This window comes from Spermophilus citellus (genome assembly GCF_964194105.1).
Source record: "Spermophilus citellus genome assembly, chromosome: 15".
Lineage (NCBI taxonomy): Eukaryota > Metazoa > Chordata > Mammalia > Rodentia > Sciuridae > Spermophilus > Spermophilus citellus.
The window spans coordinates 71,718,732-71,746,502 of NC_138195.1; the positions used below are offsets into that span (position 1 = coordinate 71,718,732).

A 27,771-nucleotide genomic window follows, 5' to 3' on the forward strand; every position below is an offset into this window, starting at 1 on the left:
AGGGTTTCAGAAGCCAAATGTTTGAAATTCAATGTGCAGTCAGTCGTGTGTGTGTGTGTGTGTGTGTGTGTGTGTGTGTGTGTGTGTGATGATGGTGGTGGTGTAAATGGAGTATTGAATCCAGGGCCTCATGCATCCTAAGCAAGTGTTCTACTACTAAGCTACATCCTGACCCTTTTAATTTTTTTTTTTTTTTTTATCTTTGCGATAGGCTCTTGTTAAATTTCTCAGGTCATTCTTGAACTTGCCATCCTCCTGCCTTAGCTTCCCCAGTAGCTGGGATCACAGGCATGTACCATCATGCCTGGCCAATGTGTTGTTTTGATTAGAAGAGATAGTGAACAGTTTGTCTCAGTCTTGCCCTGCCTCTAGCCATCTTTCTATGCTCATAGATTCTTAATTGATCACCTCATTTTTTGAAATTATTTTAGTTGTAGTTGGACATAATACCTTTATTTATTTATTTTTATGTGGTGCTGAGGATTGAACCCAGCGCCTTGCATGACACTAGGTGAGCACGCCACCGCTGAGCCACAACCCCAGGCGCCCCCCCCCCCACCAATCTTATTTTTTGAAGTGGTATTGGATATGTTTTTTTCCTCTCCTGGCATTCATTGGGAGATAAAGTCAGGTATAGAACACAATGTAGATTAGATTATTTCAGCACTGATAATGTTATTTAAAAAGAGTGGTAAATACCTAGGAGTGGTGGCACATGCCTGTAATCTCAGCTTCCTCGGAGGCTGAGGTAGGAGGATCTCAAGTTCAAAGCCAGCCTCAGCAACTGATCAAAGGCCCTAAGCAACTTAGTGAGACCCTGTCTCAAAATAAAAAATAAAAAGGGCTGGGATGTGGCTCAGTGGTTAAGTGTCCCTGGGTTCAATCCCCAGTACCAAAAATCAATCAATCAATAAATAAAAAATCCCAGCCGCTCAGGAGGCCGTGGCAGGAGGATCACAAGTTCAAAGCTAGCCTCAGCAAAATCAAGGTGCTAAGCAAATGAGGCTCTAAATAAAATACAAAATATGGGACTGGGGATGCGGCTCAAGCGGTAGCGCGCTCGCCTGGCATGCGTGCGGCCCAGGTTCGATTCTCAGCACCACATACAAACAAAGATGTTGTGTTGTGTCCGCCAATAACTAAAAAAAAAATAAATATTAAAATTCTCTCTCTTTCTCTCTCTCCCTCTCTCACTCTCTCTTTAAAAAAATAAATAAATAAAATACAAAATAGGGCTGGTGATGTGGCTCAGTGGTTAAGTGCCCCTGAGTTCAATCCTTGGTATCCTCCCCCAAAATTTGTAGAAAAAGAAAGAGTGATAAATGCAGAGAATTTTACTGTGTTTTGCTTCAGAATGCTCTTCGTATTTTTAGGGACTTTGTTCCTTTCCTTTGTTTTTTGTAGACCCAGCAGGACTTAGATAGACAAGCACTCCTGGTTGCCTGTTGGCTGGCTTCTCACTGAATGTCTTTTCTGTAACACCAGCCTTCTGTTACCACTGTAGGTCGAGTTATGAAGGGCTGCCACATGTGCACAGATCGCAACTGACTTTTCCTTGTTCCACGCTTATTGAGCAATTACTTTCCAGTTTGTGAAACTCATATTATTGCCTTGAGTTTCTGGCCCAGTGTGAAGTGGAGGCATTCAGGAAGTGGCCTGATAGCCTGCACATCAGAGGGCAATAAATTGGCATTTGATTTGGTGGAAAGGCAGAGCCAGATGTAGTGTGGGAGCAAGAATTTTCTGTAGTTTGCCATGCAGCTTGCTTCCAGGTGTCCTGGAAATCAGCTTGAAAACTGGAGACTAGGCATAGTTAATTGGGGAGGAAAAAGATCACAAGGCCTCCAGTATTATCTGGGATGGGTCCTGGACTGGGAAAGTCCTCTAAAAGTAGAAACAAATGAGATTTCTCTGAAACTGATGGGAATTTTTTCACTGGTTATTTTTTGTTTATAAGTAAAGTAAGTAATTGGCAGAAAATAAAAATAAAACTTAGGGGGCTTGGTGTATAACTCAATAGAGTGCTTGTCTAGCATGTGTTGAGGCACTGGGTTTGATCCTCATCACCACATAAAAATAAAATAAGGACATTGTGTCCATATACAACTAAAAATATTTTTAAAAATTTAAAAAAATAAAACTTAGGAGATTTTTTATTGGTGCATTTAATTATACATAATAGATTCATTATATCATACTTATTTATATACAGACATAATTTGCTCAATCTCATTACCCTTTACTTTCCCTTTCCCAACACTCTTGCTCTACTGTACCAATCTTTCTTCTCCTATTATTATTATTGTTGTTGATATTGTTATTTTGAGATAGGGTCTTGCTGAGTTGCTCACCCTGGCCACAGACTTGTAGTCTTCCTGCCTCAACCTCCCAAGTAACTGGAATTATAGACACATGCCTATGCACCTGACTATTAGAGTCCAGTTATTAACAAGTAGCCATGTTTGCTTTATCCATGTAGGTGTGTATTATTTTTTCATGAGTCATTTGGAAATAAGTGGCAGACATATTAACATTTGACTCCTAAATATTTAGCATTCATTCTACCTAAATGGATTCTCCTACATAGTCCTAGTACCATTAATAAATCAAAGAAACTTAATAGCAGCCTGCCAATATTACTAATATCCAGTCCATATAAAATAAAAATAAAAATTTCCCATTTGTCTTTTGTAGCTATGTTTGGTTTTATAAACCAAAACCCAAGCAAAATTCTCATTGCATCAGATAGTTATGACTCTTTACACTTTTAAAATTTTATCACAACTTTTCCCATCCTTTTTTTTTTTTTTAAAGAGAGAGTGGGAGAGAGAGAGAGAGAGAGAGAGAGAGAGAGAGAATTTTTAATATTTATTTTTTAGTTCTCGGCGGACACAACATCTTTGTTGGTATGTGGTGCTGAGGATCGAACCTGGGCCGCACGCATGCCAGGCGAGCGCGCTACCGCTTGAGCCACATCCCCAGCCCTTCCCATCCTTTTTTAACTCTTGGCATTAACTTTTTGAAGCAACCAGGCCATTAACCTTGAGAAATTTGTACATTCTGGGTTTATTTTGTGTCATTGTGGTATCATTTAACTTGTTCCTCTATCCCATATGTTTCCTATATACTAGAATAAGAAGCTAAATTAGATTCAGGTTAAACATTACTGGCAAGTATTCTTTATAGATACTTCATAGGTAATACTGTGTGTTTCATATGTTGTTGTTTTTGTACTGGGGATTAAACCCTGGGACATTTTGCCAGTGAGCTACATCTTCAGACTTTTTTTTTTTTTTTGAGACATTAAGTTGTTTAGGGCCTCAGCCTCCCAAGTTACTGGGATTACAAGTGTGTGTGTCACCATGGCCAGCTGTGTTTGTTTTTTGAGATGGGGATCTCACTATGTTTCCCAGGCTGGTCTTGAACTCATGGGCTCAAGCAATCCTCCTTTCTCAGTCTCCTGAGAAGCTGAGACTATAGGTATGTACCACCAAGCCCAGCTGTGTACTTTTATATCACTACAAGAGGCACATTTTACCAGGTTGTTCTGTTATTAGTGATTTTAAGTTGCCTTACTTGCTTCTGGTGGTGCCGCTATATCTACTCATTATAAAATATACTAATATTTTTCTTTGTAATTAGCAAGTAACCCATGAAATAATAATATGAATATCCTAATAGTCACCCATTGAAAAGTCTTTGCTTGAATTATTTATTTTACTGGGTGACTCAGAATGATGATTTTCTGTTATTCATTCTATATTTACTAGCTGAAATTCTTGCTAAGGAACTGCTTTCTCTCTTCAGTTGGAAGATAAACCATTTTCTCCTAAAAAAGGTGGGGTAAATGTTTATTTCCCTTTAATTATAAATTTTCAGAGTAGGAATTTGATGTTAATAATATTAGTGGGGTAGAGATTATAGCTCAGTGGTAGAGTCCTTGCCAAGCACGGGTGAAACGCTAGGTTCAATCCTCAGCACCAAATAAAAATAAATAAAATAATGGTATTGTGTCCATCTACTATATATATATATATATATATGTATGTGTGTGTGTGTGTGTGTAAATAATACAATTAATTATAAGCATTAATCAGTATTATTATTTAAATTGTTTCAAGTTTGTCGAGAGAGAACCCCTTCAAACTGGTTCCCTTTTTTCTTTTTTTTTTTTTTTGTGGTGCTGGGGATTGAACCCAGGGCCTTGTGCATGCAAGGCAAGCACTCTACCAACTGAGCTATATCCCCAGCCCCCTTTTTACTTTTGACATGTCCACTTAGTAATTCATTGCTTTCTGGTATAGGCAGCCAACATTAAGCAGGGGGTCGGGGAAGAAGTTATTAGTGCATCACATAAATAAGAATATTTATTGTTTTGTGAATCTTGTGTTTCAGTTTGAAATGTGTATGTTTTGGGTTGCAAAGAACTGTTGTTCTTTTGGTCATGGTCAAAAAAGTCAGAAAGCCTGGTAGAAAGAGTTTGTATTTATTCCTGTTCCAGCACTGGTTTGACTTTGTCTCTCTGAAATGTTATTTCTTGGGCAGGAAGACAGAGAGAGTGTTGAATCAGGGCGCCTCTCCTACCATTTTCTTGGCAGTCTGTAAAGGACTCCATGAGGTGCCATATATGCCCCCTTGACTTTTGGGAAACAGTAGGAAATCTGAGTTTCATCCCTATCTGCTTCAGTCTCAGTTTCAGGAAAATAATTCTACTTAGATGGTTATTTCTGGATAACTCACCTTTTGCTAGGCAGAGAATAATTTGAGTCCATTTGAGTCATTATAGTCTTGGAGAATGTTAGAATAAATATTATTCCCCAAGGAAATAAGGATTGTAAATTTAATTATGACTGACAAGTCACTGGGATTACAGGTGTGTGCCACCACATCCAGCTCACTAATATTTCTTGAGCACCGGCTCTTTACCAGAAACTAGGTATGGAGACCTAGTTTTCAGGGGAACTGACACAGTTCCTGTTCTCATAAACTTTATGGTCTAGTGGGCTGGTGATTTGAGAAGCTCTGGAATTTGAGTGGACAACTGGGCACTGGTTTAAAGTCTGCCCAGCTTCCACATGTGACCTCAGGAAATTGTTGTATACACTGGTTTGTGGAAAGAGGTTCTAGGATGATCAGAACAGCAGCAGTGGTGTTGTCTACATTGTATATCCCACCCTCATCCTCTGTCCCATCCCTGACTGCTTAGCAGTGACCATGGAAATACTATTTGTATGACAGCTTCATTAGCTACTTTAGGGTCTTTGGTGTCTTAGGGCTGATTAGTCCATTTATATTGGCCTTTGATTAATCTGTGCATTTCAGAACTGAACTGATTGTACTATGGGGTAAGATACATACAGTTGTACTATTAGGTAAGATAACTATGGCTGACTATCTTTTTTTTTAGTTGTAGATTGACACAATACTTTAATTTTATTTATTTTTATATAGTGATTAAGATCAAACCCAGTGCCTCACACATGTTAGGCAAGCGCTCTACCACTAAGCCCCAGCCCCAGCCCCAGCCCCATGGCTGATTATCTTTTTTATTTTTTTGGCACTGGGGATTGAATCTGGGGGTGCTTAACCAACCACTGAACCACATCCCTGCCCCCCTTTTTTATTTTTTATTTTGAAATAGATTCTCGCTGAATTGCTCAGAGCCTTGCTAAATTGCTGAGGTTGGTCTTGAACTTGAGGTCTTCCTTCCTCAGCCTCTCAAGTTGCTGGGATTACAGGCATGTGCCACTGCGCCCTGTTGATTAACTTTTCTAAAAATAAAATTTACCTTTGCATTTTTGAGTCTTCTTAGCCTTGGTCTTCTGACACAATTGTTATAATTTTTAAAATCTAGGGCACAAGGGGCTGGGGATGTGGCTCAAGCGGTAGCACGCTCGCCTGGCATGCGTGCGGCCCGGGTTCGATCCTCAGCACCACATACCAACAAAGATGTTGTGTCCGCCGAGAACTAAAATATAAATATTAAAAATTCTCTCTCTCTCTCTCTCTCTCTCTCCTCTCTCATTCTCTCTTTAAAAAAAAAATCTAGGGCACAAAATAAAGATTTTAGGAACTAATTTAGCTAAGGTGCTAAAAGAATGAGGAAAGCCCTTTTCTCCAACTAGGGTCTAATGGTTTCAGTTTTAAGATAATGTTAAGTGTTTTTTAGTAGCAACCTATTGTCTTTGGCCAAGAGGTCTCATGTAAGGAAAGTAGTACCAAAACCCTTATAATGTTGGCTCCATAATTAGTAAAACATACCATCATATATTTCTCCTTTGAATCCCAGAGAAAGGACATGGAGGTAGCCCTTGGAAACCTTGGTATCTCAGAATGTCCTCTTCCTTAGGAAAGGTATTCTTAGGGTTTTTAAGGGCAGAAAGAGGTAGTGAGGTAGTAAAGCAATTAAACAATGATTAAGATCTTCCTAAAAGGGAAAGTTGAAATTGAATATTGGACTATAATTGTATTCCACAGAAAGACCTGTGACCTGTCATTTACTTGATAGTTAATAGTATTCTGAATTTAAAGTGCAGTTCTTTTCCTTTTGCTTCTTTTTTTTCTGATGTGAGTGTACATCTGAGGTGTATTGTTAATAATGATTATAGCCAAATAATTTTTTTTAATGGTACTGGGATTAAACCCAGGGGTACTCTACCACTGAACCACACCCCCAGCCCTTTATATATATATTTTTTTATTTTGAGATAGAGTCTCTCTCATTAAGTCTCCAAGGCTGTCCTTGAACTTGGAATCCTTTCTGCCTTAGCTTCCCCAATTGCTGGGATTATAGGTGTTACCACTGCGCCTGGTTTGTAGCCAAATATTTTTGTGACCACTGGTCTTTTTGTGACTTTGGCTGAGGATGCCAATTTTTGGTTCAGCCTACCTAGACAGCGTTGTAGGGAAAGTAGTCAAGGGAAAATGGACTTCTGTTATTAGAATATAAATAGGGCTCATTAATCCTCCCAAGTGAGCCCAAGATTAGCATCTTAATCAGTCTCATTTCAAGGGTTTTAAAAACTCATTCAATTCTTTAGGTTCTATAAGGGAGAAAATAAGCAGTAGCTTCCCTTGGTAGAACTGTTTTGTATTTAGGAAATGGGTGATTCTACCAGGTTCCTAAGTGATCCTAGATAAGCCAAAGGCTTAGTTGTCAACAAAAGTGGATTGTGTGAATATAGTAAAGGAAAATAGAGAATGAGAAATATTTATGTTGGTAATAGTCTTCCTCCAGAAGCTCTAAAGTGAAGAAAAGTTGGCTCACTTCTCTATCAGAGGTTGTTTATTGCTGTCTGGAGTGTGAGTTCAACCCCATTTCCCCAATTACCTAAATGGTGTCAGGACATTTCATTAGATCAACTGATAGTGAATATTTTCAAATTTTTTATTTGGAAGTAATTTTAAGCTTACAAAAAAATTCTCCCATATGTCCTTTTTTTAAAAATTTTTTAAAAAAACTTTATTTTATTTGTTTATATGGTGCTGAGGGAGGATCAAACTCAGTGCTTCATACATACTAGGCAAGTACTCTACCCCTGAGCTATAACCCCATCCCTTCCCATATGTCCTTTTGCTATTTTTTAAAATTAAAAATGGCCATACCTTTTATTTGAAATTTGATTAATAGAATATTATTGATTTGGTACTTCTAATAAATAAGCCTAGTTTTATTTAATAAAGGACATAAATTTTATTTTAATAAGATTTATTCTAATTATAATCCTTAGTCGCAAATTTGCTATTTGTTTTTATTATTCTCTTTCTCACGATACACAAAGAATATATATATCTAAAATTATTTTTTCTAAATCATTTGAGAGTGGGCTACATATGTCATGACCTTTTATTCCTTAATATGTCAGTATATATTTTCTAAGGACAAGGATATTAATCTAAGTATAGTTATCAAGAAGTTCAACATTAATACAATAATTTACTATTCATACTCCAATTTTATCAGTTGTCCAATAATAAAAGTTTTAGTGTTCCCAACCCCAAGGATCACCATTTATCTTGTTTCTTTAGTTTACTTTAATCTGGAATAGTTCTTCAATCTTTCTTTGCCCTTTATGACACTGACTTTTTTTTTTTTAATAACTACAGGTCACTTTGATTCATCCTTATGTTCCCCTTGTGTCCTCCTTCCATCCCTCCCTGCACCCCCCTCTCTTTCTCATTTTGAGTTTGCCTTGTGTTTCCTCATGATTAAATTCAGGTTATGTGTGTCTGGCATGAATGAACATTCTCCTACTAACTAATCAGACTAACTACTGATATTGTATCCTTCTCAGTGTATCACATCCATTGATCACTTGGTCAAGTGTTAGCTGGTTTCTTTACAGATGTAATTTCCCCTTGGAATTAATAGGCCATTTATGGGGAAATATGTGAAGGCCATATTCTTCATTACTGCTTCCTCCAGTTTTTCATCCATTGTTGAATATTGCCTGAAAGAATTTCAGCTTGCAGTGATGGCGGATTTTGAATGGTTGCTTACAAATTTGTTTGTGTATGTGTGTTGCTGGGGATCGAACCCAGAGCCTGGAATATGCTAGGCCAGTGCTCTACCACTGAGGTATATCCCCAGCCCCAAAATATTTGTTTTTAAAAATGATTAGATTTTATGTGTGGACCCAAACTATCTTCCTAGCTTGCTTGTGTTAGTTTCTCTTCCTATGACAATTTCATATCCTAAATGTCTATGATTATATTTTATGGTTTTGGTGATTCCAGTTTTGTTTTGTTTTGTTTTTAATGTAGTAATTAAAAAGAGTTGAAAATTGGAAAAGAATTGGTTCAATGTGTCGTAACTGGGGCTTGGTAATTATGGCAGCATTACCAACAAGAATTTGTTCTCCACTCAACCAACAGCATAAATGTTTTCATCTAAGCCAGACTAACAACAGTCATGTGAAGTTGACTCCCTTTTATTTTTCTCCCCCACTTCTGATTTTTGGTGGTGCTGGGGATTGAACCCAGGGCCTCCAGCATGCTATGCACATGCTCTTCTGAGGTGTACCATAAACACTCCCCCTACTTTTTTGGTTGTTGTTATGGGGATTGAACTCAGGGGTGCTTAACCACTGAGCAACATCCCCAGCCCCCACCTTTTTTTTTTTAATACTTATTTTTTAGTTGTAGTTGGATGCAATACCTTTATTTTATTTATTTTTATGTCGTGCTGAGGATCCGAACCTAGGGCCTCACACATGCCAGGCGAGTGCTCTACCACTGAGCAACAGACTCAGCCCCCCCCCCTTTAAAAAAATTTTTTTAGTTGAATTATTTTATTTATTATTTTTATTTAATGCTGAGGGTTGAACCCAGTGCCTCACACATGCTAGGCAAGCACTCTCCTACTGAGCTATAGCCCCAGTCCTCCCCAGCCCCAGCCCTCTTTTATACTTTGAGACAAAGTCTCACTGAGTTGCTTAGTTCCTTGCTAATTTGCTGAGGCTGGCTTTTAACTCTTGATCCTCCTGCCTCAGCCTCCAGAGCTATTAGGATTATAAGCAGGTGCTACTGTGCCTGGCTCCTCCCCCTGCTTTTAATAAGTGAGACTGGCTATGAATTCATGATCATATTTCACATTGTATTCCCAAATCACTTTAAAAGCTTGATTGGGGTTTGAGGTTGTAGCACAGTGGTGGCGCAGTTATCTGGCATTTGTGAGGCACTGGGTTTGATCCTCAGCACCACATAAAAATAAATAAATAAAATAAAGGTATTGTGTCCATCTACTAAAAAAATATTTTAAAAAAATTTTAGTAGATGGATACAATATTTTAAAAAAACTAAAAAAAATATTTAAAAAAAAAGCTTGATTGGGCTCATTAAGAATTTCCACTTGGGCTGGGGATGTGGCTCAAGCGGCAGCGCGCTCGCCTGGCGTGCGCATGGTGCTGGGTTTGATCCTCAGCACCACATAAAAATAAAAAATAAAGATGTTGGGTCCACTGAAAACTAAAAAATAAATATTAAAAAATTCTTCCTCCCTCCCTCCCTCCCCCCTCTCCCCCCCCCCTCTCTTTAAAAAAAAAAAAATTCACTTAGAGCTGGGGTTGTGGCTCAGCAGTAGAGCACTCGTCTAGCGAGGCCCTGGGTTCGATCCTCAGCACCACATAAAAATAAATAAATAAACTAAAGATATTGTGCCAAACTACAACTAAAAATAAATGTTAAAAAAAAAAAAGAATTTCCGCTTAAGGGTTGGGGTTGTGGCTCAGTCGCAAAGCACTTGCTTCAAACATGTGAGGCACTAGGTTTGATCCTCAGCACCACATAAAAATAAATAAACAAAATAAAGGTATTGTGTCCATGTGTAACTAAAAAAAAAAAAAAAAGAATTTCCACTTAAGTTTTTAAAAATCTATAAAGATTGGAAATGCCCATTGTCCAGGAGATTTAAGAAAGAAAAAGGTTAGAAAAACATTTCCTCTTGTCACCCCTTTCTATCCTTCCCTCTTATTTCTCTGCATTTTTCCTTTTGCTTTCACTTTCTTTTTATTCTTTTGAAGGATCTGATTAATATGTGTGACTGAATCTCCTTTGAAAAGAAAGAGAAAAAGAAGTATTGGTCTTTAGGCTCAAGTTCTTTGCTGGTATTACTGTGGAGACTAGACTAATAATATGACAATTACTAATGAAAGCCTTATCAGTTATCAGTTATATTTTATTAAAGGAATCTTGCTTATGATTTTTTTTAAAGATTTCTTTTTTAATTGTAGATGAACACGATGCCTTTGTTTATTTATTTTTTATGTTGTGCTGAGTGTTGAACCCAGTGTCTCACACATGCCAGGCGAGCACTGTACCACTGAGCCACAACCCCAACCCCTGCTTATGAGTTTTTAAAATAATTATTTTACTTTATTTATTTATTTATTTTTATGTGGTGCTAAGGATCGAACTCATTGCCTCACATGTGCTAGGCAAGTGCTCTGCCACTGAGCTACAGCCCTAGCCTTGCTTATGATTCAAAAACAGAAAGGGAGAGAGAAAAAAATAGGGAAAGAAAAGTAAAGAGAGGCAGAAGAATGAACCAAATGGGGCAAAAGAAAAGAACTTGGGATGTTGCGGACAGGGTGGGAGAGAAGGACCAAGAATACAGAGTTGCTAAAATAGGAAAATTGAAGTTACCCTAGCATTTACCTTTACCCAGTCCAGTGTTGGGGCTTTGTCCTTTTCATTAGAGTGTGCTGTGAAGTAGGATGAAGTGGGGTGAATGAAACAGTCATATCCTTGACTCCTTGGATCCATCTACTCAGAACTGAAGTGTTCACCCTGTAATAAGGTGACTTGATAGCCTGATCCTAGTGGGTTAGGGTGGAAGAGGCTATTAAGTGATGTTTTTTGGCTGGCTAGCATTAACAGAGTTATTTTTAACCTCCTATTTCAATCTCTTCATTGTTCAGGTTCCTCTACTGGCTACCATGAGAGCAGTCAAAATTAGCAACTATATGAAATGAAGTACCTCTTGTCTCCCCAGTCACTTCCAAAATAAACAGGGAGTAATACTCTTCGTATTTTGTCTCACTTTACTCTGAAGGCTAGCGGTAGAGGAAACATGGATTAGTGTGTAGTGATTTCTAGGCTCTGCCCTCTGGACAGATTCCCCTCTGAGTGCTCCAGCTGAGTGACAGGACCATGTGGCAAAAGTGCAGCTGGAAGTATATCATCAGCAGATTTGGGTTGGGTAAATATAGCAGGAGCAGGATGTCAGTGTGGGAGATGGATTGTTCTGGGAAAGGAAGTGTTGTCTTTCGTCTGAGAAACAATTTCCTGTACTTCTGGGACTTTTGCTTTCTTCTTCTTCTTTTTTTTTCCCAGGGTAGAATAGGAGTTGGCTGGGGTTGGGTACACTTGTTGAATTCTATCTCTGGATGTCTGTCTGTTTCTACATTTGAAGTTGGGAGTAGAAATCAGATTTATTAGGACCACTTAGGAAATATACCTGAGAAATAGCCATACCCATGCCTTATATTTTACTTTCTGCAGTCTTAAATTAAAATACCTGCTAGCTTAGAGCCTCTTTGTAAAAAGTAACTCTTCTTTGGGTAAAATAGATAAGTTGAGAGGCAAAAATAATTATACAAAGAAAATCAGCTCTATTGAAAGTCAGACATGAGGCACCAACTGGCAGGAAACAGCTGTGATGTTTCTGGGGGCTAGGTTCTTCCACCCCAGATTTTAACTCTTCAGTCTCTCCCTGTTATCTCAGCTACTTAAGATGGTTGAGCATGTACTAACACTACATGAAAGACTAAACCTATAAATTGTATGATATTTTAAAGTTGACTAGAACTTCACAATTTATTGTTTTGTATTTTAAACATTCTTTTAAATAGTCTTTTATTTTAGAACAGATTTAGATTTACAGAAAAGTTGTAAAGAAGTTTCCATATACCCTACACCCAGTTTCCCCTATGATTAACATTTTATCTTAGTTTGATACATTTGTTACCTTTAATGAAACAATATTGATATATTATTTTTTTTTTAGAATTTAACCTCTATTTTTTATTTACTATGTTTTTTAACTTTTTCCCTTTTTAAAATTTTAATTTGTTATATATGACAGCAGAATGCATTCCAATTCACATTACACACATAGAGCACAATTTTTCATATCTCTGGTTGTACACAAAATAGAGTCACACCATTTGTGTCTTCATACATGGACTTAAGGTAATGATGTCCATCTCACTCCACTGTCTTTCCTCCCCCCATACCCCCTCCCTTCCCCTCCCTCTTCTTTGCCCTATCTAGAGTTCATCTAATCCTCCCATGCCCCCCACCACCCACATTATGAATCAGCATCCTTGAATCAGAGAAAACATTTGGCATTTGTTTTTTTGGGATTGGCTAACTTCACTTAGCACTCCAACTTCATCCATTTACCTGCAAATGCCATGATTTTATTCTCTTTTAGTGCTGAATAATATTCAATTGTGTAAATATACACCACATTTTCTTTACCCATTCATCTACTGAAGGGCATCTAGGTTGGTTCCACAGTTTAGGTATTGTGAATTGTGCTGTTATAAACATTGATGTGGCTGTGTCCTTGTAGTATGCTGTTTTTAGATCCTTTGGGTATAGATGGAGGAGTGGAATAGCTGGGTCAAATGGTGGTTCCATTCCCAGCTTTCCAAGGAATCTCCATACTGCATCAATTTTCAGTCCCACCAACAATGTATGAGTGTGCCTTTTCCCACATCCTCACCAACATTTATTGTTGTTTGTATTCTTAATAGCTGCCATTTTGACTGGAGTGGGATAAAATCTTAGAATAGTTTTGATTTGCATTTCTCTAATTGCTAGAGATAATGAATATTTTTTCATATATTTGTTGATTGATTGTACATCATATTCTGAGAAGTGTCTGTTCAGTTCCTTGGCCCACTTATTGATAGGGTTATTTGGGGGTTTTTTTGGTGTTAAAAATTTTGAGTTCTTTATGTATCCTAGAGATTTGTGCTATATCTGAAATGCATGTGGTAAAAATTTGTTCCCAAATTGTAGGCTCTCTATTTACCTAACTGATTGTTTCTTTTGCTGAGAAGAAGGTTTTTAGTTTGAATTCATCCTATGTATTGATTCTTGATTTTAATTCTTGCACTAGAGGAATCTTATTAAGGAAGTTGGGGCCTAATCTGACAAGATGGAGATTTGGGCCTACTTTTTCTTCTAATAGGTTCAGTGTCTCTGGTTTAACCCAGGTCCTTGATCCACTTTGAGTTGAGTTTTGTGCATGGTGAGAGAAAGGGGTTTAATTTCATTTTGTTGCATATGGATTTCCAGTTTTCCTAGCACCGTTTGTTGAAGAGGCTATCTTTTCTCCCATGTATGTTTTTGGCACTTTTGTCTATTATAAGATATCTGTAATTATGTGAGTCAGTATTTGTTTCCTTTTTCTGTATAATCAGTCCACAAGTATATTTTGGTGCCAATACCATGCTGTTTTTGTTATTATTGCTCTGTAGTATAGTTTAAGGTCTGGTATAGTGATGCCACTTGCTTCACTCTTCTTGCTATATTATTATTAATTAAAGTTCACACTTGATTCCTGTTTTCTTGGCTTTAACCTAATGGCCTTTTTCTGTTCCAGATCATATTATATTTAGAGAGAGAGAGAGAATTTTTAATATTTATTTTTTAGTTCTCGGCGGACACAACATCTTTGTTGGTATGTGGTGCTGAGGATCGAACCCGGGCCGCACGCATGCCAGGCAAGCGTGCTACCGCTTGAGCCACATCCCCAGCCCCTCATATTATATTTAGTTGTCATGTCTTTTTAGGTTCTTCTTGGTTATGACAGTTTGCCTGTGTTTTTATCATTTAAGTTTCATAATATCTACCAAATAGATTACATTTTCCTTTTTTTAAAAATTTTTTTTTTGGACAGAATGAATGCCTTTATTTTATTTGTTAATTTTTATGTGGTGCTGAGGATCGAACCCAGTGCCTCACACATGCTAGGCAAGTGCTCTGCCACTGAGCTACAGCCCCAGCCCCATATGTTTTCCTTTTATAGATAAAACTCAGGCACCAGGGAGGTTAATAGCATTTTCAGTAAAATTTTCTTTTTCTTTTTTGGTGGTGCTAGGGATTGAACTCAGGGCCTTGTACATCTGAGGCAAGCACTCTATATCCCCAGCCCCAGTAAAATTTTCTATTACAATGTGATTATGACTTGGGAAAAAGTGATGAGGTAATTTATGTTGTTTTTTGTGTGGATGAGCACAGAATTAGCACTAACCTTCAGGTGAGCTATTTGCAGAAGAAGAACAAGAGACATCAATATAGCTTCCTCCTGGACTCTTTGCCACTTGGTGCAAATTAATGATATTATTTTAATCACAAATCTGGTGGGGGAACCCTTTTTCTTGGTGATTCTGCTATGTCTAACAGGAGGTGATCATAGAAGATCCTAGGCTGGTTATCCAGAAGACCTGTTCTCTGGCAGCAGAGTTTAGACTGCCTTTGGTCCCTGTTGTTGAGCATGAGATTCAATAGGAAGGTTTGTCAAGAGCATAACATATATATTAATACAACCAGGTTGTTCTAGCATGTGTGGAAATAACTAGGTGGAAATAAGGAATGTGAAGTTTTCAGTTCCAGTGTCCAATTAGACAGGCTGAAGTTCTGGCTTGGGGTCAGGAGATTCACAGAATTGCAGTGCTGAGAGAAGAAAAATTAAAAATCCAGCAAGACCTGGCAAGTACTAGTACAGAGTGTCCCATGCAGAGGGATAAGTGAGGGGAAAAGGGGAGGAGAGGTAAAGTGGTACGTTACCAATGATCTTACTGTCAAATAATTATCTCAGTGCGGTAGAAACTGTGGAGGTACAAACAATCAGATTTTTTTTTTTTAACTACAAAATAATTTGTTATAACACAGCTTCAGCATGAGACACCTAAGTACAAGCAACAGCACTCCTTACTACCCCACTGAGGGACTCTTCCCCGCCCCACCCTTGCCTTGTGGACCTCTTCTAACAAATCTTTCAGATACTGGAAATCCTTGGCTAGAGACTCTGCCTTCTCTTTCAGAGCCTTGTTGTTGTTGTTGTTCCTCCTCCTCCTCTTCCTCTTCCTCTTCCTCCTCCTCCTCCTCCTCTTTCTCTTCTTCTTCTTGTTCTTCTTCTTCTCCAATATTTTATTAGTTGTTGATGGACCTTTATTTTATTTATTTAATTATATGTGGTGCTGAGAATTGAACCCAGTGCCTCACACATGCTAGGCAAGCGCTCTACCACTGAGCCACAAATCTAGCCCCACGTTCTTTTTTAGTTCTTTACATTCACCAGTGAGAGCCTCCTGTTCTGCTCTCTTCTTCTGGCAGTACCTGGTGGCTGCTGTCTTATTTTGCTCCATTTTTTTCAACTTTTTATCCAGCTTCTCGCCTTTTATTTTTGGTACTACCCTCTTAACTTTAGGAGGGTCATAAGGTTTGGGGTGGTTAGAACCACAAGGGACACCTGGAGATGGCAGGCTGACATTAGGAGAGCCTCTGGAGGTAGAAGGGCTATGCTGGGGAGAGCCCAGGTAGTACTCTGGGCTCATACAGATGCCACTGTCATTACCTGAGGAGGCATCTTCCTCCTTTACACCCTGAGGGATCATGATATCATAAGCAATTGTCAGGCTTCCTCTCTCCCTCAGAGGTATCTATTTCACTGCCTAGCTCTATGGTAAAGGAATGATCTTTAGTGGACCCCTGGGGAAAGGGAAAGAGATTGCAAGAATGTGAAGGAACAACCTGGTCTGTTTAGGATCACTATTGGTGGGGGTGGGGGTGCTCCTTAATAGTTTCCTGGACTGGGGGGGTGGGGCAAAGAGATCACATATGTCATCTAATGTGGCCAAAGCATAAACCATCAGGTCTTTTTTTTTTTTTTTTTTTTGTAGTTGTAGATGGAAAAGGTGCCTTTATTTTGTTTATTTTTATGTGGTACTAAGGACCGAACCCACTGCCTCACACATATTAGGCAAGTGCTCCACCACTGAGCTACAGCCCAGCGCCTGCATCATCAGATCTTAAGGGAGGGAATAGCACATATTGCCTAGAGATGTAAAGATAGTACCTGGATCCTAATAGGGAAAGTGATCTTATTTAAGCTGATAGAAAGTAAGTATTTATTGATATCATTAACAATCACTTTTTATTAGAGCAGTTTATTTTTAAGTTAATGAGAAAGGGGGTAGTTCTCATTTTATGCTTTTATTATATAGAATTGTGAGCAAAGAGGTAGGTTTGGGACCCTTTGATAGTGACTATTGCCCTCTTTGGTTAACTGAAGCTGGGAAAGACCTTACTTTTTCCCAAAAGGAAGCTGTGGAAATATTAATATCAAAAGCAATAGGAATTTCAAGAAGCTTGTGTATTGTGTATTTTCATGGCATCATGGAGTGGGATGGGGATGGGAAAGAATTATAAACCACCAATTATAGGAGTCTTAAGGCACAGGTAACGGAGACCTTCTGCTGGAATATTATTGAAGAGTACAAAAGTGACAACAGTTTTCTGTAGTATTAAACACCACAGGATGAACTTCAAATTCTGAAAATGTTTTTGCCTCAACAGTTTGAAAGAGAAAAATGTGAAAGAGACAGTATAAAGAATGAGTATACATGGGGCTGAAGTATAGCTGAGTTGATAGAGTACTCGCCTCATATGTACAAGGCCCTGGGTTCAATCCCCAGCACCACAAAAAACAATCAAAAAAAGAATGAGTATTCAAAGTGCCTCTTTGAGAAAATCACGTCCATTGGTGAGATTTTAGCTGTCTTTGATAGAAGAAATGCATTGGAGAGAATCTCTTGTTCAGAATGCAAGACAGGAGACAATGAAGTACCTGTTTCTCCAGAGAACTCAGAATTGAGCTCTGATGGAGGAGTGGAAAATTCCTTACTGTGGTTTCATATCATGTGAAATTTTCATGAGGGTTCAGTAGATGTAAGAGTGTCCAAGCAGGAGTTTGTAGCTGACTGAAGAAGCTAAGTTTCAGTAAGCCTGTAGTCAGAATACAGACAGAAGGCTCACTGACATTCCTTGTGGCAACCAATTTATTAAGTAGAAGGCTACCCAGGTATATTTCACTTTTGCAAGAATCCAAAGTGACTGCGCCATAGACTGAGGTGACTCTATATAAAAGCTACAGAGGAGGGCTGTGGTTGTGACTTAGTTGTAGAGTGCTTACCTAGCATGTGTGAGACACTGGGTTTAATCCTCAGCACTACATAAAAATAAACAAATAAAATAGAGTCATAAAATTAAAAAAAAAAAAAAGGCTGCAGAGGAAACACCATGGGCTTTAACTAGAACTTGCTCATGGTTTCCCAGAAGGGAAGCTTATATTCCATTAAAGTGCTTTAGAAAAATAAAGTCAAGGGCTGGGATTGTGGCTCAGCGATAGAGCGCTCACCTAGCACAGGCGGGACCCAGGTTCAATCCTCAGCACCACATAAAAATAAAGGCATTGTGTTGTGTCCATCTACACCTAAAAATATAATAAATGTTAAAAAAAGAAAAATTAGAGATAAGAGAATTTTTAATTTTCAAAACTTTTTAAAAAATTGAGGTGAAATTTATATAACATAAGATTAACCATTTAAAAGCGAACAGCTTAGTAGCATTTAATACATTTACAAAGTTGTACAACCATTTCCTCTGTCTGGTTCCAAAACATTTTCATTATCCCAAAAGGAAATCCTATACCCATTTTTTTTAAATTTATTTTTTAGGTGTAGATGGACACAACACAATGCCTTTTATTTTTTTATGTGGCTGTGAGGATCGAACCCAGGTCCTGCCCGTGCTAGGCGAGCGCTCTACCGTTGAGCCACAATCCCAACTCTGTACTGATTTTTAATCCTTTACTGATTAAGCAAGTAGTCCTGGGGTTCTCCTGCACCCGATGGCTGGTAACAACAATCTGCATTTCTCTTTTTATTAATTTACCTGTTCTGGATATTTCATTTCATTGTAATCATGTAATAATGTGCTTTTTGTGTCTGACTTCTTTCACTTCACTCTTTGAGATTTATCCATGCTAAAGCATGAATAAATCTGTCATTCCTTTTATGGCTGAATAATATTCCATTGTATGTGTTATCAGAATTTGTTTATCTATTCATCCACTGAAGGACATTTAGATTGCTTCCACCTTTTGGCTAGTAATGCATTTATCTGTATATATATCAGTTCTTTTGAATGTATACTTAGGAATGGAATTCCTGGGCCACATGGTAATTTTTTTTTTTTTTTTTTTTTTTTTTTTTTTGGTGCTGGGGATTGAACCCATTGCCTTGTGCATGCAAGGCAGGCACTCTACCAGTTGAGCTATATCCCTGGCCCACCATATGGTAATTCTGTGTTTAACTTTTTGAGGAACTGTGAAATGGGTTTCCTTGGCAGCTGAACTACTTTTATATTTTCATAAACCAGTGCACAAGAGTTTCCATTTTTTCTACATCCTCATCAACACTTTTTTTTTTTTTTTTAACAACAGAGGCCATTTTTTAAAATATTTTTTAGTTGTAAATGGATCTTTTATATGTGGTGCTGAGGTTTGAACCCAGGGCTTCACGCATGCCAGGCAAGTGCTCTACCACTGAGCTACAACTCCAGCCCTTTTTTTTTTTTTTTTTTTGGTTTTAATATTTGTTTTTTTAGAAGTAGTTGGACACAACACCTTTATTTTATTTATTTTTATGTGGTGTTGAGGATCGAACCCAGGGCCACGCATGTGCTAGATGAGCGCTCTACCACTGAGCCACAATCTCAGCCTCTTGCTTTTGTTTTTTAAAGCTCCAAAAGTTTTTGAGACTGATTAGGACTTTGATAATAGAGTTTTGTTTGTTTGTTTGTTTATTTTTGGTACATGGGATTTAACCTGGTGATACTTAATCACTGAGCTACATCCTCAGCCCTTTAAATTTTTTTTTTTTTTTTAATTTTGAGACAGAGTCTCACTGAGTTGTGTAGGGCCTCACTAAATTTGTGAGGCTGGCCTTGAATTTACAATCCTCCTGTCTCAGCCTCCTGAGCAGCTGAGATTACAGGCATGTACCTCTGTACCTAGCTTCTTTCTGGTTCTTATGCATTTCCTGGCATGCTTCTCTTGAAGTAACTGGATGGTTTTTCTGAGTTAAATAAGGTACTGAGGTTTTAACTTCTGTGCAAAATAATGTCTTTCTTCCAAAAATTTCCTCAAACATAGTGACAATAGTTTATTCTGGGTGCCTAGACAGAATTGAAATATGACTTAATAACAATAACAAAAAAGTGTTAGTTACTTTGGATCTTGGGAGAAGATAGCATTTCTGTGTTCATCTGCCATCAGAATCCTGGACTAGGCAATGGGCTGGTCTTGCTGACTATACAGGATGCTCAGTTTGCTTACAGATTGCCAGTTTATTCACCTGTTTGTGGAATACCTTCAGAAGAGGGGATTGCTCTAATTCCTGATAAGTGATTAGTTCTTTTTAAGGTACTATATAAATTGATTTCAGTTGTTACTCCACTACTTACTTATTTACTTATCTGTTTTGTAGTGTCAGAGATTGAATCCAGGGCCTTATTCGTATAATATACATGCTCTACCACTGAGCTATAATCCCAGCCCACCCTTCTCTTTTTTAGTTCACCAGTTTCTATTTGTTGTATCTATATATTTGTGATTTGTCTAATAGTAGTCACTATGATTAATGTTTTGGTGTGTCTTCTCTAAATTTATTTTTCTCTTATGAAATTATTTTGTTTTTGTGGAAGGAGAAAGCTGAAGCAGGAATCTTAGGCATTGAAATTTCTAGTTCTCTCAGTTTTCTCTAGAAATCTAGCTATATATATATATATTTGTGGTGCTGAGAATCAAACCCAGTGCCCCGCACATGCTAGGCAAGTGCTCTACCATTGATCTATGACCCCAGCCCCTCCATTTTTCTTCTTGACACTGTTTTCTCTCATTTATATGTTGAGCTATTCTTCTAACTTTTAGAAAAATTATTTTTTGCTATTTAATGTGTTTGCTCTATTTTTTCCTTAAAATATTATAAATCAGAATACATTTCTGTGTTATTGCTACCATTGATTACCTTTTTAAAAATTAAGTTTAAACAAGTTTCAAAATAAACAAAAATAATCTTACTGTACCCCTCCACCCACCAATACATACTGGTGTTGGGTTTGCAAATGCGTCCTAACCATTTGATCAAACAGAGTCATACTTTGAATAAGGCTTTATTGTCAGGTGTGATGAATGACAGGTATGTCTGGATTTGGTCTTGAGAGATTTGGGGATGTAAAAGCATGAGTTTTTTTTTTTTTTTTTCCCTCTTCCCATAATATACCATGGTCTATAATAGGTTGAGTTGTAACATTCATTAAACCACTCCTCACATTCCCTGTTTTCAAAGCTTATCGGGATGACTTTGATTTAGTTATTTGGAACCAAAAAGGCAGTTTGTGAAGGAAGGTCTAGAGTTATGTAGCAGTAATATATCAGAGATCAGACTTAGGTCCCAGTGGGATTATTCCCCAGGATTTATTTGCCTGGAAGTACACATAGGAGCCAACTGGTATGTATAGAAAGCTTTGCTGGAATGCAAATTGGATACATTTTGTCGGGACCTGTAGGGGATTTTCACTGCTTCATAATTTTTCAAAGGTTTGTTATACATCAGACAGTCACTGCCTCTTCTTTAAATCTTTAAATCCCCCCTCTTTTTCCTGTTGTAAAGGTCAGATTTTTTTTGACAACTGTGTGCAGGAACAAGATTTGCTAAATCCCTTCATTTTTATTCATACAAATATCGAAATTCAGTGAGCATCAGTTATCCCAGCATTTAGAGGTAAGGAAAACTCAGGGAGAATCTTGTGAATCTCAGCTTAGTGCCAGGCATATATCTCTAGGGATAAATTTGCTGTTTCAACCTTAACCCTTGATTGCTCTGAGATAACACCCTCACAGTGGCTTCCTTGTATAGGAAACCTACCTTTAACCCCACATTTAGGCTGCAGGATAGGTAATAAAACTACTGAAAGGGGACTGTACTGGACTTTTCTGATGGGGCCATTTTAACTGTAACAGTCCTTAGATTAGTGTTGGAAGAGATGGACATTTTATTCCCTCCAGTGAAGACTCTTCTTTAGCTTTTAGTGCTGTCTTAGGCAATAGACCACTTATAATTTTTTTTTTAGTATATATTTTTTTAGTTGTTGATGGACCTTTATTTTTATGTGGTGCTAAGAATCGAACCCAGTGCCTCACTCATAGGCAAGTGTGCTACTGCTGCGCCACAACCCCAGCTCCACCACTTATAATTTGATAATTTTCTTATCCAGCAGATGAAATCATGATATTATCTTATAGTTTCCCCAACAAACTTCCTTAGTCTGATATTATGTTTTCATGTTATCTATTTCTGTATAACAAATTATCACAAGACATGGGAGCCTAAAATTTTTTTTTTTATGTTTCAGTTTCTGATGGTCATGAATCTGGGTGCTGATTAGCTAGTGTCTTTTTTGGCTTAGTGTTTCTCAAGGTATCAACCAGGGATTTAGTTATTTGAATGTTTGACTGACCTGGAGGATCCATTTCCAAGCTCATTCACATGGCTATTGGTTAGAAACCTCAGTCCTTATAACATGGGCCTCTCAGTAGAGCTTCTGACAACATGAAAGCTGGTGTTCTCTGAGGCAAATGATCAGAGAGAGAGAGAGAGAGAGAGAGAGAGAGAGAGAGCAGAAGCCAAACTTTTTCTTTTATCTTTTGTGGTGCTGAGTATCAAATACCAGTACCTCACACATGCTAAGCACACACTGTACACTGAGCTTTAACTCCAGCCCTGAAGCTATACTTTCTTGTCCAACCCAGCCTTAGAAGTAACATACCACCCCCTTTGCCATACAGTTTTGGTCAGAAAACCAACCCTGATACATATGCAAGGTGATTACACAAAGTCATTGTAAGTCCTCTTGGAGGCTGGCCTTGCAGGAAGTTAAATGGAAAATTTCAGATGTTCACTGAGATAATAAAGGTTTTGGGGGTGGGTCCTAGGGATTGAACCCAGGGGCACTGTGCCTCTGAGCCACATCCATAGTCCTTTTTATTTTTTATTGAAACAGGATATTGCTAAGTTGCTTAGGACCTTGCTAAGTTGCTAAGGCTGGCCCTTAACTTTCGATCCTCCTACCTTAGTCTCTTGAATTGCTATTATTTCAGGTGAATGCCACTGTTCATGGCCATTTTTTTTTTTAATCTAAAAATTCATGCCTGAGAAAATCCACTGGGTGTTTTTGTTTGTATTTTGGCTTAGAATCAGAGAGGATCCAAAATTGTGTCTAACTCTATAGAATAAAGGTAACATACTATAACTATAAATAAAATAACAGCCGGGTGTTACTTGGGAGACTGATGAAGGATTGTAAGTTTGAGGCCAGCATCAGCAACTTAGTGAGACCCTGTCTCAAAGTAAAATTTTTTTTTCTTTTTTTTTTTTTAAATATATTATTGGTTTTATTGTCTAGAATGTGGTCTATCCTAGAGAACATTTCATGTGTCTTTTTTTTTTTAAAGAGAGAGTGAGAGAGGAGAGAGAGAGAGAGAGAGAGAGAGAGAGAATTTTTAATATTTATTTTTTAGTTCGGCGGACACAACATCTTTGTTGGTATGTGGTCTGAGGATCGAACCCGGGCCGCACGCATGCCAGGCGAGCGCGCTACCGCTTGAGCCACATCCCCAGCCCCTCAAAGTAAAATTTAAAAAGGGATGGGGATGAAGCTCAATGCCAGAGGATTTGCCTCACATACAAAAAGCCCTGGGTTCAATCCCCAGTACTAAAAAAAAAAAAAAAAAAAAAAGATTTTAAAAAAAGTAAGTCAATCAATAAAAGTAACAGCAGGCAAACAAGGACAAAAACATTTGTACCATAAAAATCACTATTTACTTCCTCTAATCCTTATCATTGTATAGACATAATTTAATAGTTTAATCAATATGCCATATTATCGAGGCATGTTGGTGCCCACCTATAATCCCAATGATTCAGGAGGCTGAGGCAAGAGGATCATGAGTTCAAAGCCAGCCTTAGCAATTTAGTGAGGCTCTAAGCAACTCAGTGAGACCCTTTCTCTAAATAAAATACAAAAAGGGCTGGGGATGTTGTTCTATGGTTGAGTACCCCTAGGTTCAATCCCTGGTTATCCCCCCCAAAAAAGCCTTATTATTATTTTTTTTTTTTAAAGAGAGAGTGAGAGAGGAGAGAGAGAGAGAGAGAGAGAGAGAGAGAGAGAGAGAGAGAGAGAGAGAGAGAATTTTTTAATATTTATTTATTTATTTTTTAGTTCTCGGTGGACACAACATCTTTGTTGGTATGTGGTGCTGAGGATCGAACCCCGGCCACATGCATGCCAGGCGAGCGCGCTACTGCTTGAGCCACATCCCCAGCCCATTTTTTTTTTTTTAATTTTTATTGTTGGTTGTTCAAAACATTACATAGTTCTTGATATATCATATTTCACACTTTGATTCAAGTGGGTTATGAACTCCCATTTTTACCCCGTATACAGATTGCAGAATCACATCAGTTACACTTCCATTGATTTACATATTGCCATACTAGTGTCTGTTGTATTCTGCTGCCTTTCCTATCCTCTACTATCCCCCCTCCCCTCTTCTCTCTCTATCCCCTCTACTGTAATTCATTTCTCCCCCTTGTATTATTTTTCCCTTTCCCCTCACTTCCTCTTGTATGTAATTTTGTATAACCCTGAGGGTCTCCTTCCATTTCCATGCATTTCCCTTCTCTCTCCCTTTCCCTCCCACCTCTCATCCCTGTTTAATGTTAATCTTCTTCTCATGCTCTTCGTCCCTACTTTGTTCTTAGTTACTCTCCTTATATCAAAGAAGACATTTGGCATTTGTTTTTTAGGGATTGGCTAGCTTCACTTAGCATAATCTGCTCTAATGCCATCCATTTCCCTCCAGATTCTATGATTTTGTCATTGTTTAATGCAGAGTAATACTCCATTGTGTATAAATGCCACATTTTTTTTTATCCATTCGTCTATTGAAGGGCATCTAGGTTGCTTCCACAGTCTTGCTATTGTGAATTCAGCCCATTATTTTTATCATTTAACATAATTTCACACAAAATTTACCATGCATATACTGATATATTTATCATCTTTAATGATAATATAAAATATATTGAATTAGAATGCCATATGTTGGCTATTTTTTAATTTGTTCTGTAACATTGTTTTTATTTTTAATTTTTTAAATGAATAATTGTACCATTAGTAAGGACTACATCTTATAGCTGTGCTACATCCTGAATTGAATTTATAACATTTATTTTTGCTAATTTAATAGACAACATGATGCCTTTACAATTTGTTTTGCTTTAATTACTAGCATTTTCTAAAGTGTTTTACTGTTGGGGCTTTTCATTATCTGTTCTCTTTTGCTACATATTTGACAGAAACTGAATAGTATTCTCTCAGGTTTGTATCAAATCCTTTTATATTTAGATAATTCTTTTTGTCTTTTCATATTTATTGCCAGTATCTTTTTAAATCTTTTTCATATTATTTTGGGCTAGTTTTATCTTAGGTATCTTTGATCCTTACAGAAAGTTGCTTATGCATCAACTAGTTTATTGGTGCTTGAAGTGTAGAAATGAGAGTTCCTGAATGAGCCTTTGGCTCAAGAGTGTGCTTGGGAGCAGCAGTGTTTGTGGAGAGTAGGAATCTAAGATATAAGGAGGGGAGATGAGGACAAGAGTGACACCATATCTATAAATACCCAAAGATCTAGCTTTGTACTTTGAAATAGGAATTAGATCACTTTTATTGTCTTCTCTAAGTTATTTTCTAGTTGACCATGGAGAAGGGCCATTAGGACTTCAAGAGAAAATGTTACTCTTTCAGCCCTCAGGAAAGTGAAAAGAGCTGATACTTATCAGTTCAGCCTCTTGTTGGGTGTAAGAACTTGTTTTAACTAGGGGGGGGGGAACTAATTAGAAATAATTTCTTTCTTTTCTTTTTTTTTTTTTTTAAAGATAAATGTCCCATTTTTAAATATATTTATTTTTATGTGGTACTGAGGATCGAACCCAGGGCCTCACAAATTCGAGGCAAGCATTCTACCGCTGAGCTACAGGCCCAGCCCTAGAAATAATTTCTTAGGTTCCTAAATAAGAAAGTAGAATTCTAAACAATGAAATGTCTTGTCTTTATTCCTTCACCATGGTACCATTGCTGTGAATGGATTGATCATATGAAAGAAGAGGTGGTGACTTAGTAATTGTCATTCTCACCATTGACAAAGATCCTGTTTTACCTCTATTATAGGCTACCATGGTCATTATCATTGGACTCTATGCAGAGTTATATACCCATCATCCTAGAATTTTTTCTAAGCCCTAGTTCCTAATATTTTCTTCTTTGGGCTTTCTCTTTTCTTCTCTAAAATAAGAAAATTGGACTAAATTAGCTCTAAAGTCCCTGAAGTCCTAAGATTGTTTGGGTATGTTGTCCTCTCACAGAAGTTTGGAAATATTTTCAGTGGGCATTTGTTCCATATGAATTGTCATTACAATTTACTTGTAATGAAAATTCAATGTTGGAATATTACAGAATACAATTTAAAGAGGAGAATATACACAATATTTGCTTCTGTGCCTTTTAAGATAGTCTACAATTCCCTTTGTCTTTTTGTTGTTCAATTAAGCCAGTTTTCAAATAAACTCTGCTATAAATTTATCATATAGTCTTGTAATGGTCATTTACTTTCAAGTGAATAATTCCAAGGTTTTTGGATCTCTTAAAAATTTCAGTAATTCTTAAAATTGATTAATTTTGCACAAATGTCAAGTGAACCTCATCTATTTTGGTCTAACCTTTTTTTCATTAAAATAGCTGGGGATGTGGCTCAAGCGGTAGCGCGCTCGCCTGGCATGCGTGCGGCCCGGGTTTGATCCTCAGTACCACATACAAACAAAGATGTTGTGTCCACCGATAACTAAAAAATAAATATTAAAATTCTCTGTCTCTCTCTCTCTCTAAAAAAAAAAATATATATATATATATATATATATATATCTTACAGTCAGGCACGTTGGCCTGTGATCCCAGAGACTCAGGAAACTGAGACAGGAGGATTACAAGTTCAAGGGTAGCCTCAGTAACTTAGCAAGGCCCTGTCTCAAAATAAAAAGAGCTGGGAAATGTCACTCAGTGGTGGGTCCCTCAGTTTAATCCTTAGTGCCAAAAAACAAAATAAAATGACAACAACAGAAAAAACTCTTACATTTTTTGCATTAATATATATCAGTTAAGGGCTGGGTTTGTGGCTCAGCGGTAGAGTGCTTGCCTCTCACGTGTGAAACCCTGGGTTTGATCCTCAGCACCACATAAAAATAAATAAACAAAATAAAGATATTGTGCCCATGTATAACTAAATATATATATATATATATATATCAGTTAAGCCTCAAAACAATCTTGTGAGATAAGCTCAAGAATGTGGAATAGCAGTCCCCAACACCTACCCTTTCTGTCATCTGCTTCTAGGGGCAATACCTTTCATCTCCTTTAGTAGATTCTTTTGGAATTTATTTCTCTATTTCTAGTTAACAACCTTGTATTTCTACTTCTTTTTTTTCTTACCTTAAACACAATCTAGTTGAGTTTTTTTGTTTCTCTATTAATGTTTACAAGAATCAAATTATCTTAGGACTGGAAGAGACTTCAGGTTAGCCCTGAGTTGCTAATTATTGAGATTGGGTTTGGGTACTTGGGAGTTTGTTAGTCTATTTACTTTTATATAATTTTGAAAATCTTCATAACATTTGTTTTAAAAAATAATTATAGCTGGGCATGGTGGTATACACCTGTAAAACTAACAGTTTGGGAGGATGAGGCAGGGGGATTGTAAGTTCAAGGTCATTCTCAGCAACTTGGGAGATCCTCATTCAACATAAAAAATAAAAAGGGCTGGGGATTCCTCAGTGCCCCTAGGTTAATTTTTCTGTGCCCTAATCAATCAATCAAAGAATTGTATGGTTCAAAACCTCGTCTCCTTGGAGATGAGTGTTAAAATAAGGAGAAAAAGAATTCAGGTTAGGCTAGAACAAAGGCAGTTAGTTCTATTAGCTGTACTGATTAAGGGTTGCCGCTAGAGCCTTAATAGTATATTCACTTTAATAAATACGTATTTGTTATCCTAAATGTTTATTAATTTAGTGTGTTCTATTA

At 37.5% G+C, this 27,771-nt stretch overlaps 1 protein-coding gene and 1 pseudogene across 9 annotated transcripts in view; one reads left to right on the forward strand and one right to left on the reverse strand.

Annotated features, from left to right (window-relative positions):
• Nucleotides 1–27,771, forward strand: part of GBF1 (golgi brefeldin A resistant guanine nucleotide exchange factor 1) — a 127,349-nt gene that overhangs the window by 21,299 nt on the left and 78,279 nt on the right. The window lies entirely within an intron of this gene.
• On the reverse strand, nucleotides 15,134–25,874 carry LOC308634052 (cyclic AMP-dependent transcription factor ATF-4-like; annotated as a pseudogene). Its single transcript has 4 exons — nucleotides 25,833–25,874; nucleotides 15,786–16,224; nucleotides 15,452–15,566; nucleotides 15,134–15,186 (listed from the first exon to the last, which is right to left on the reverse strand). The product of its transcript is annotated as a cyclic AMP-dependent transcription factor ATF-4-like (transcript).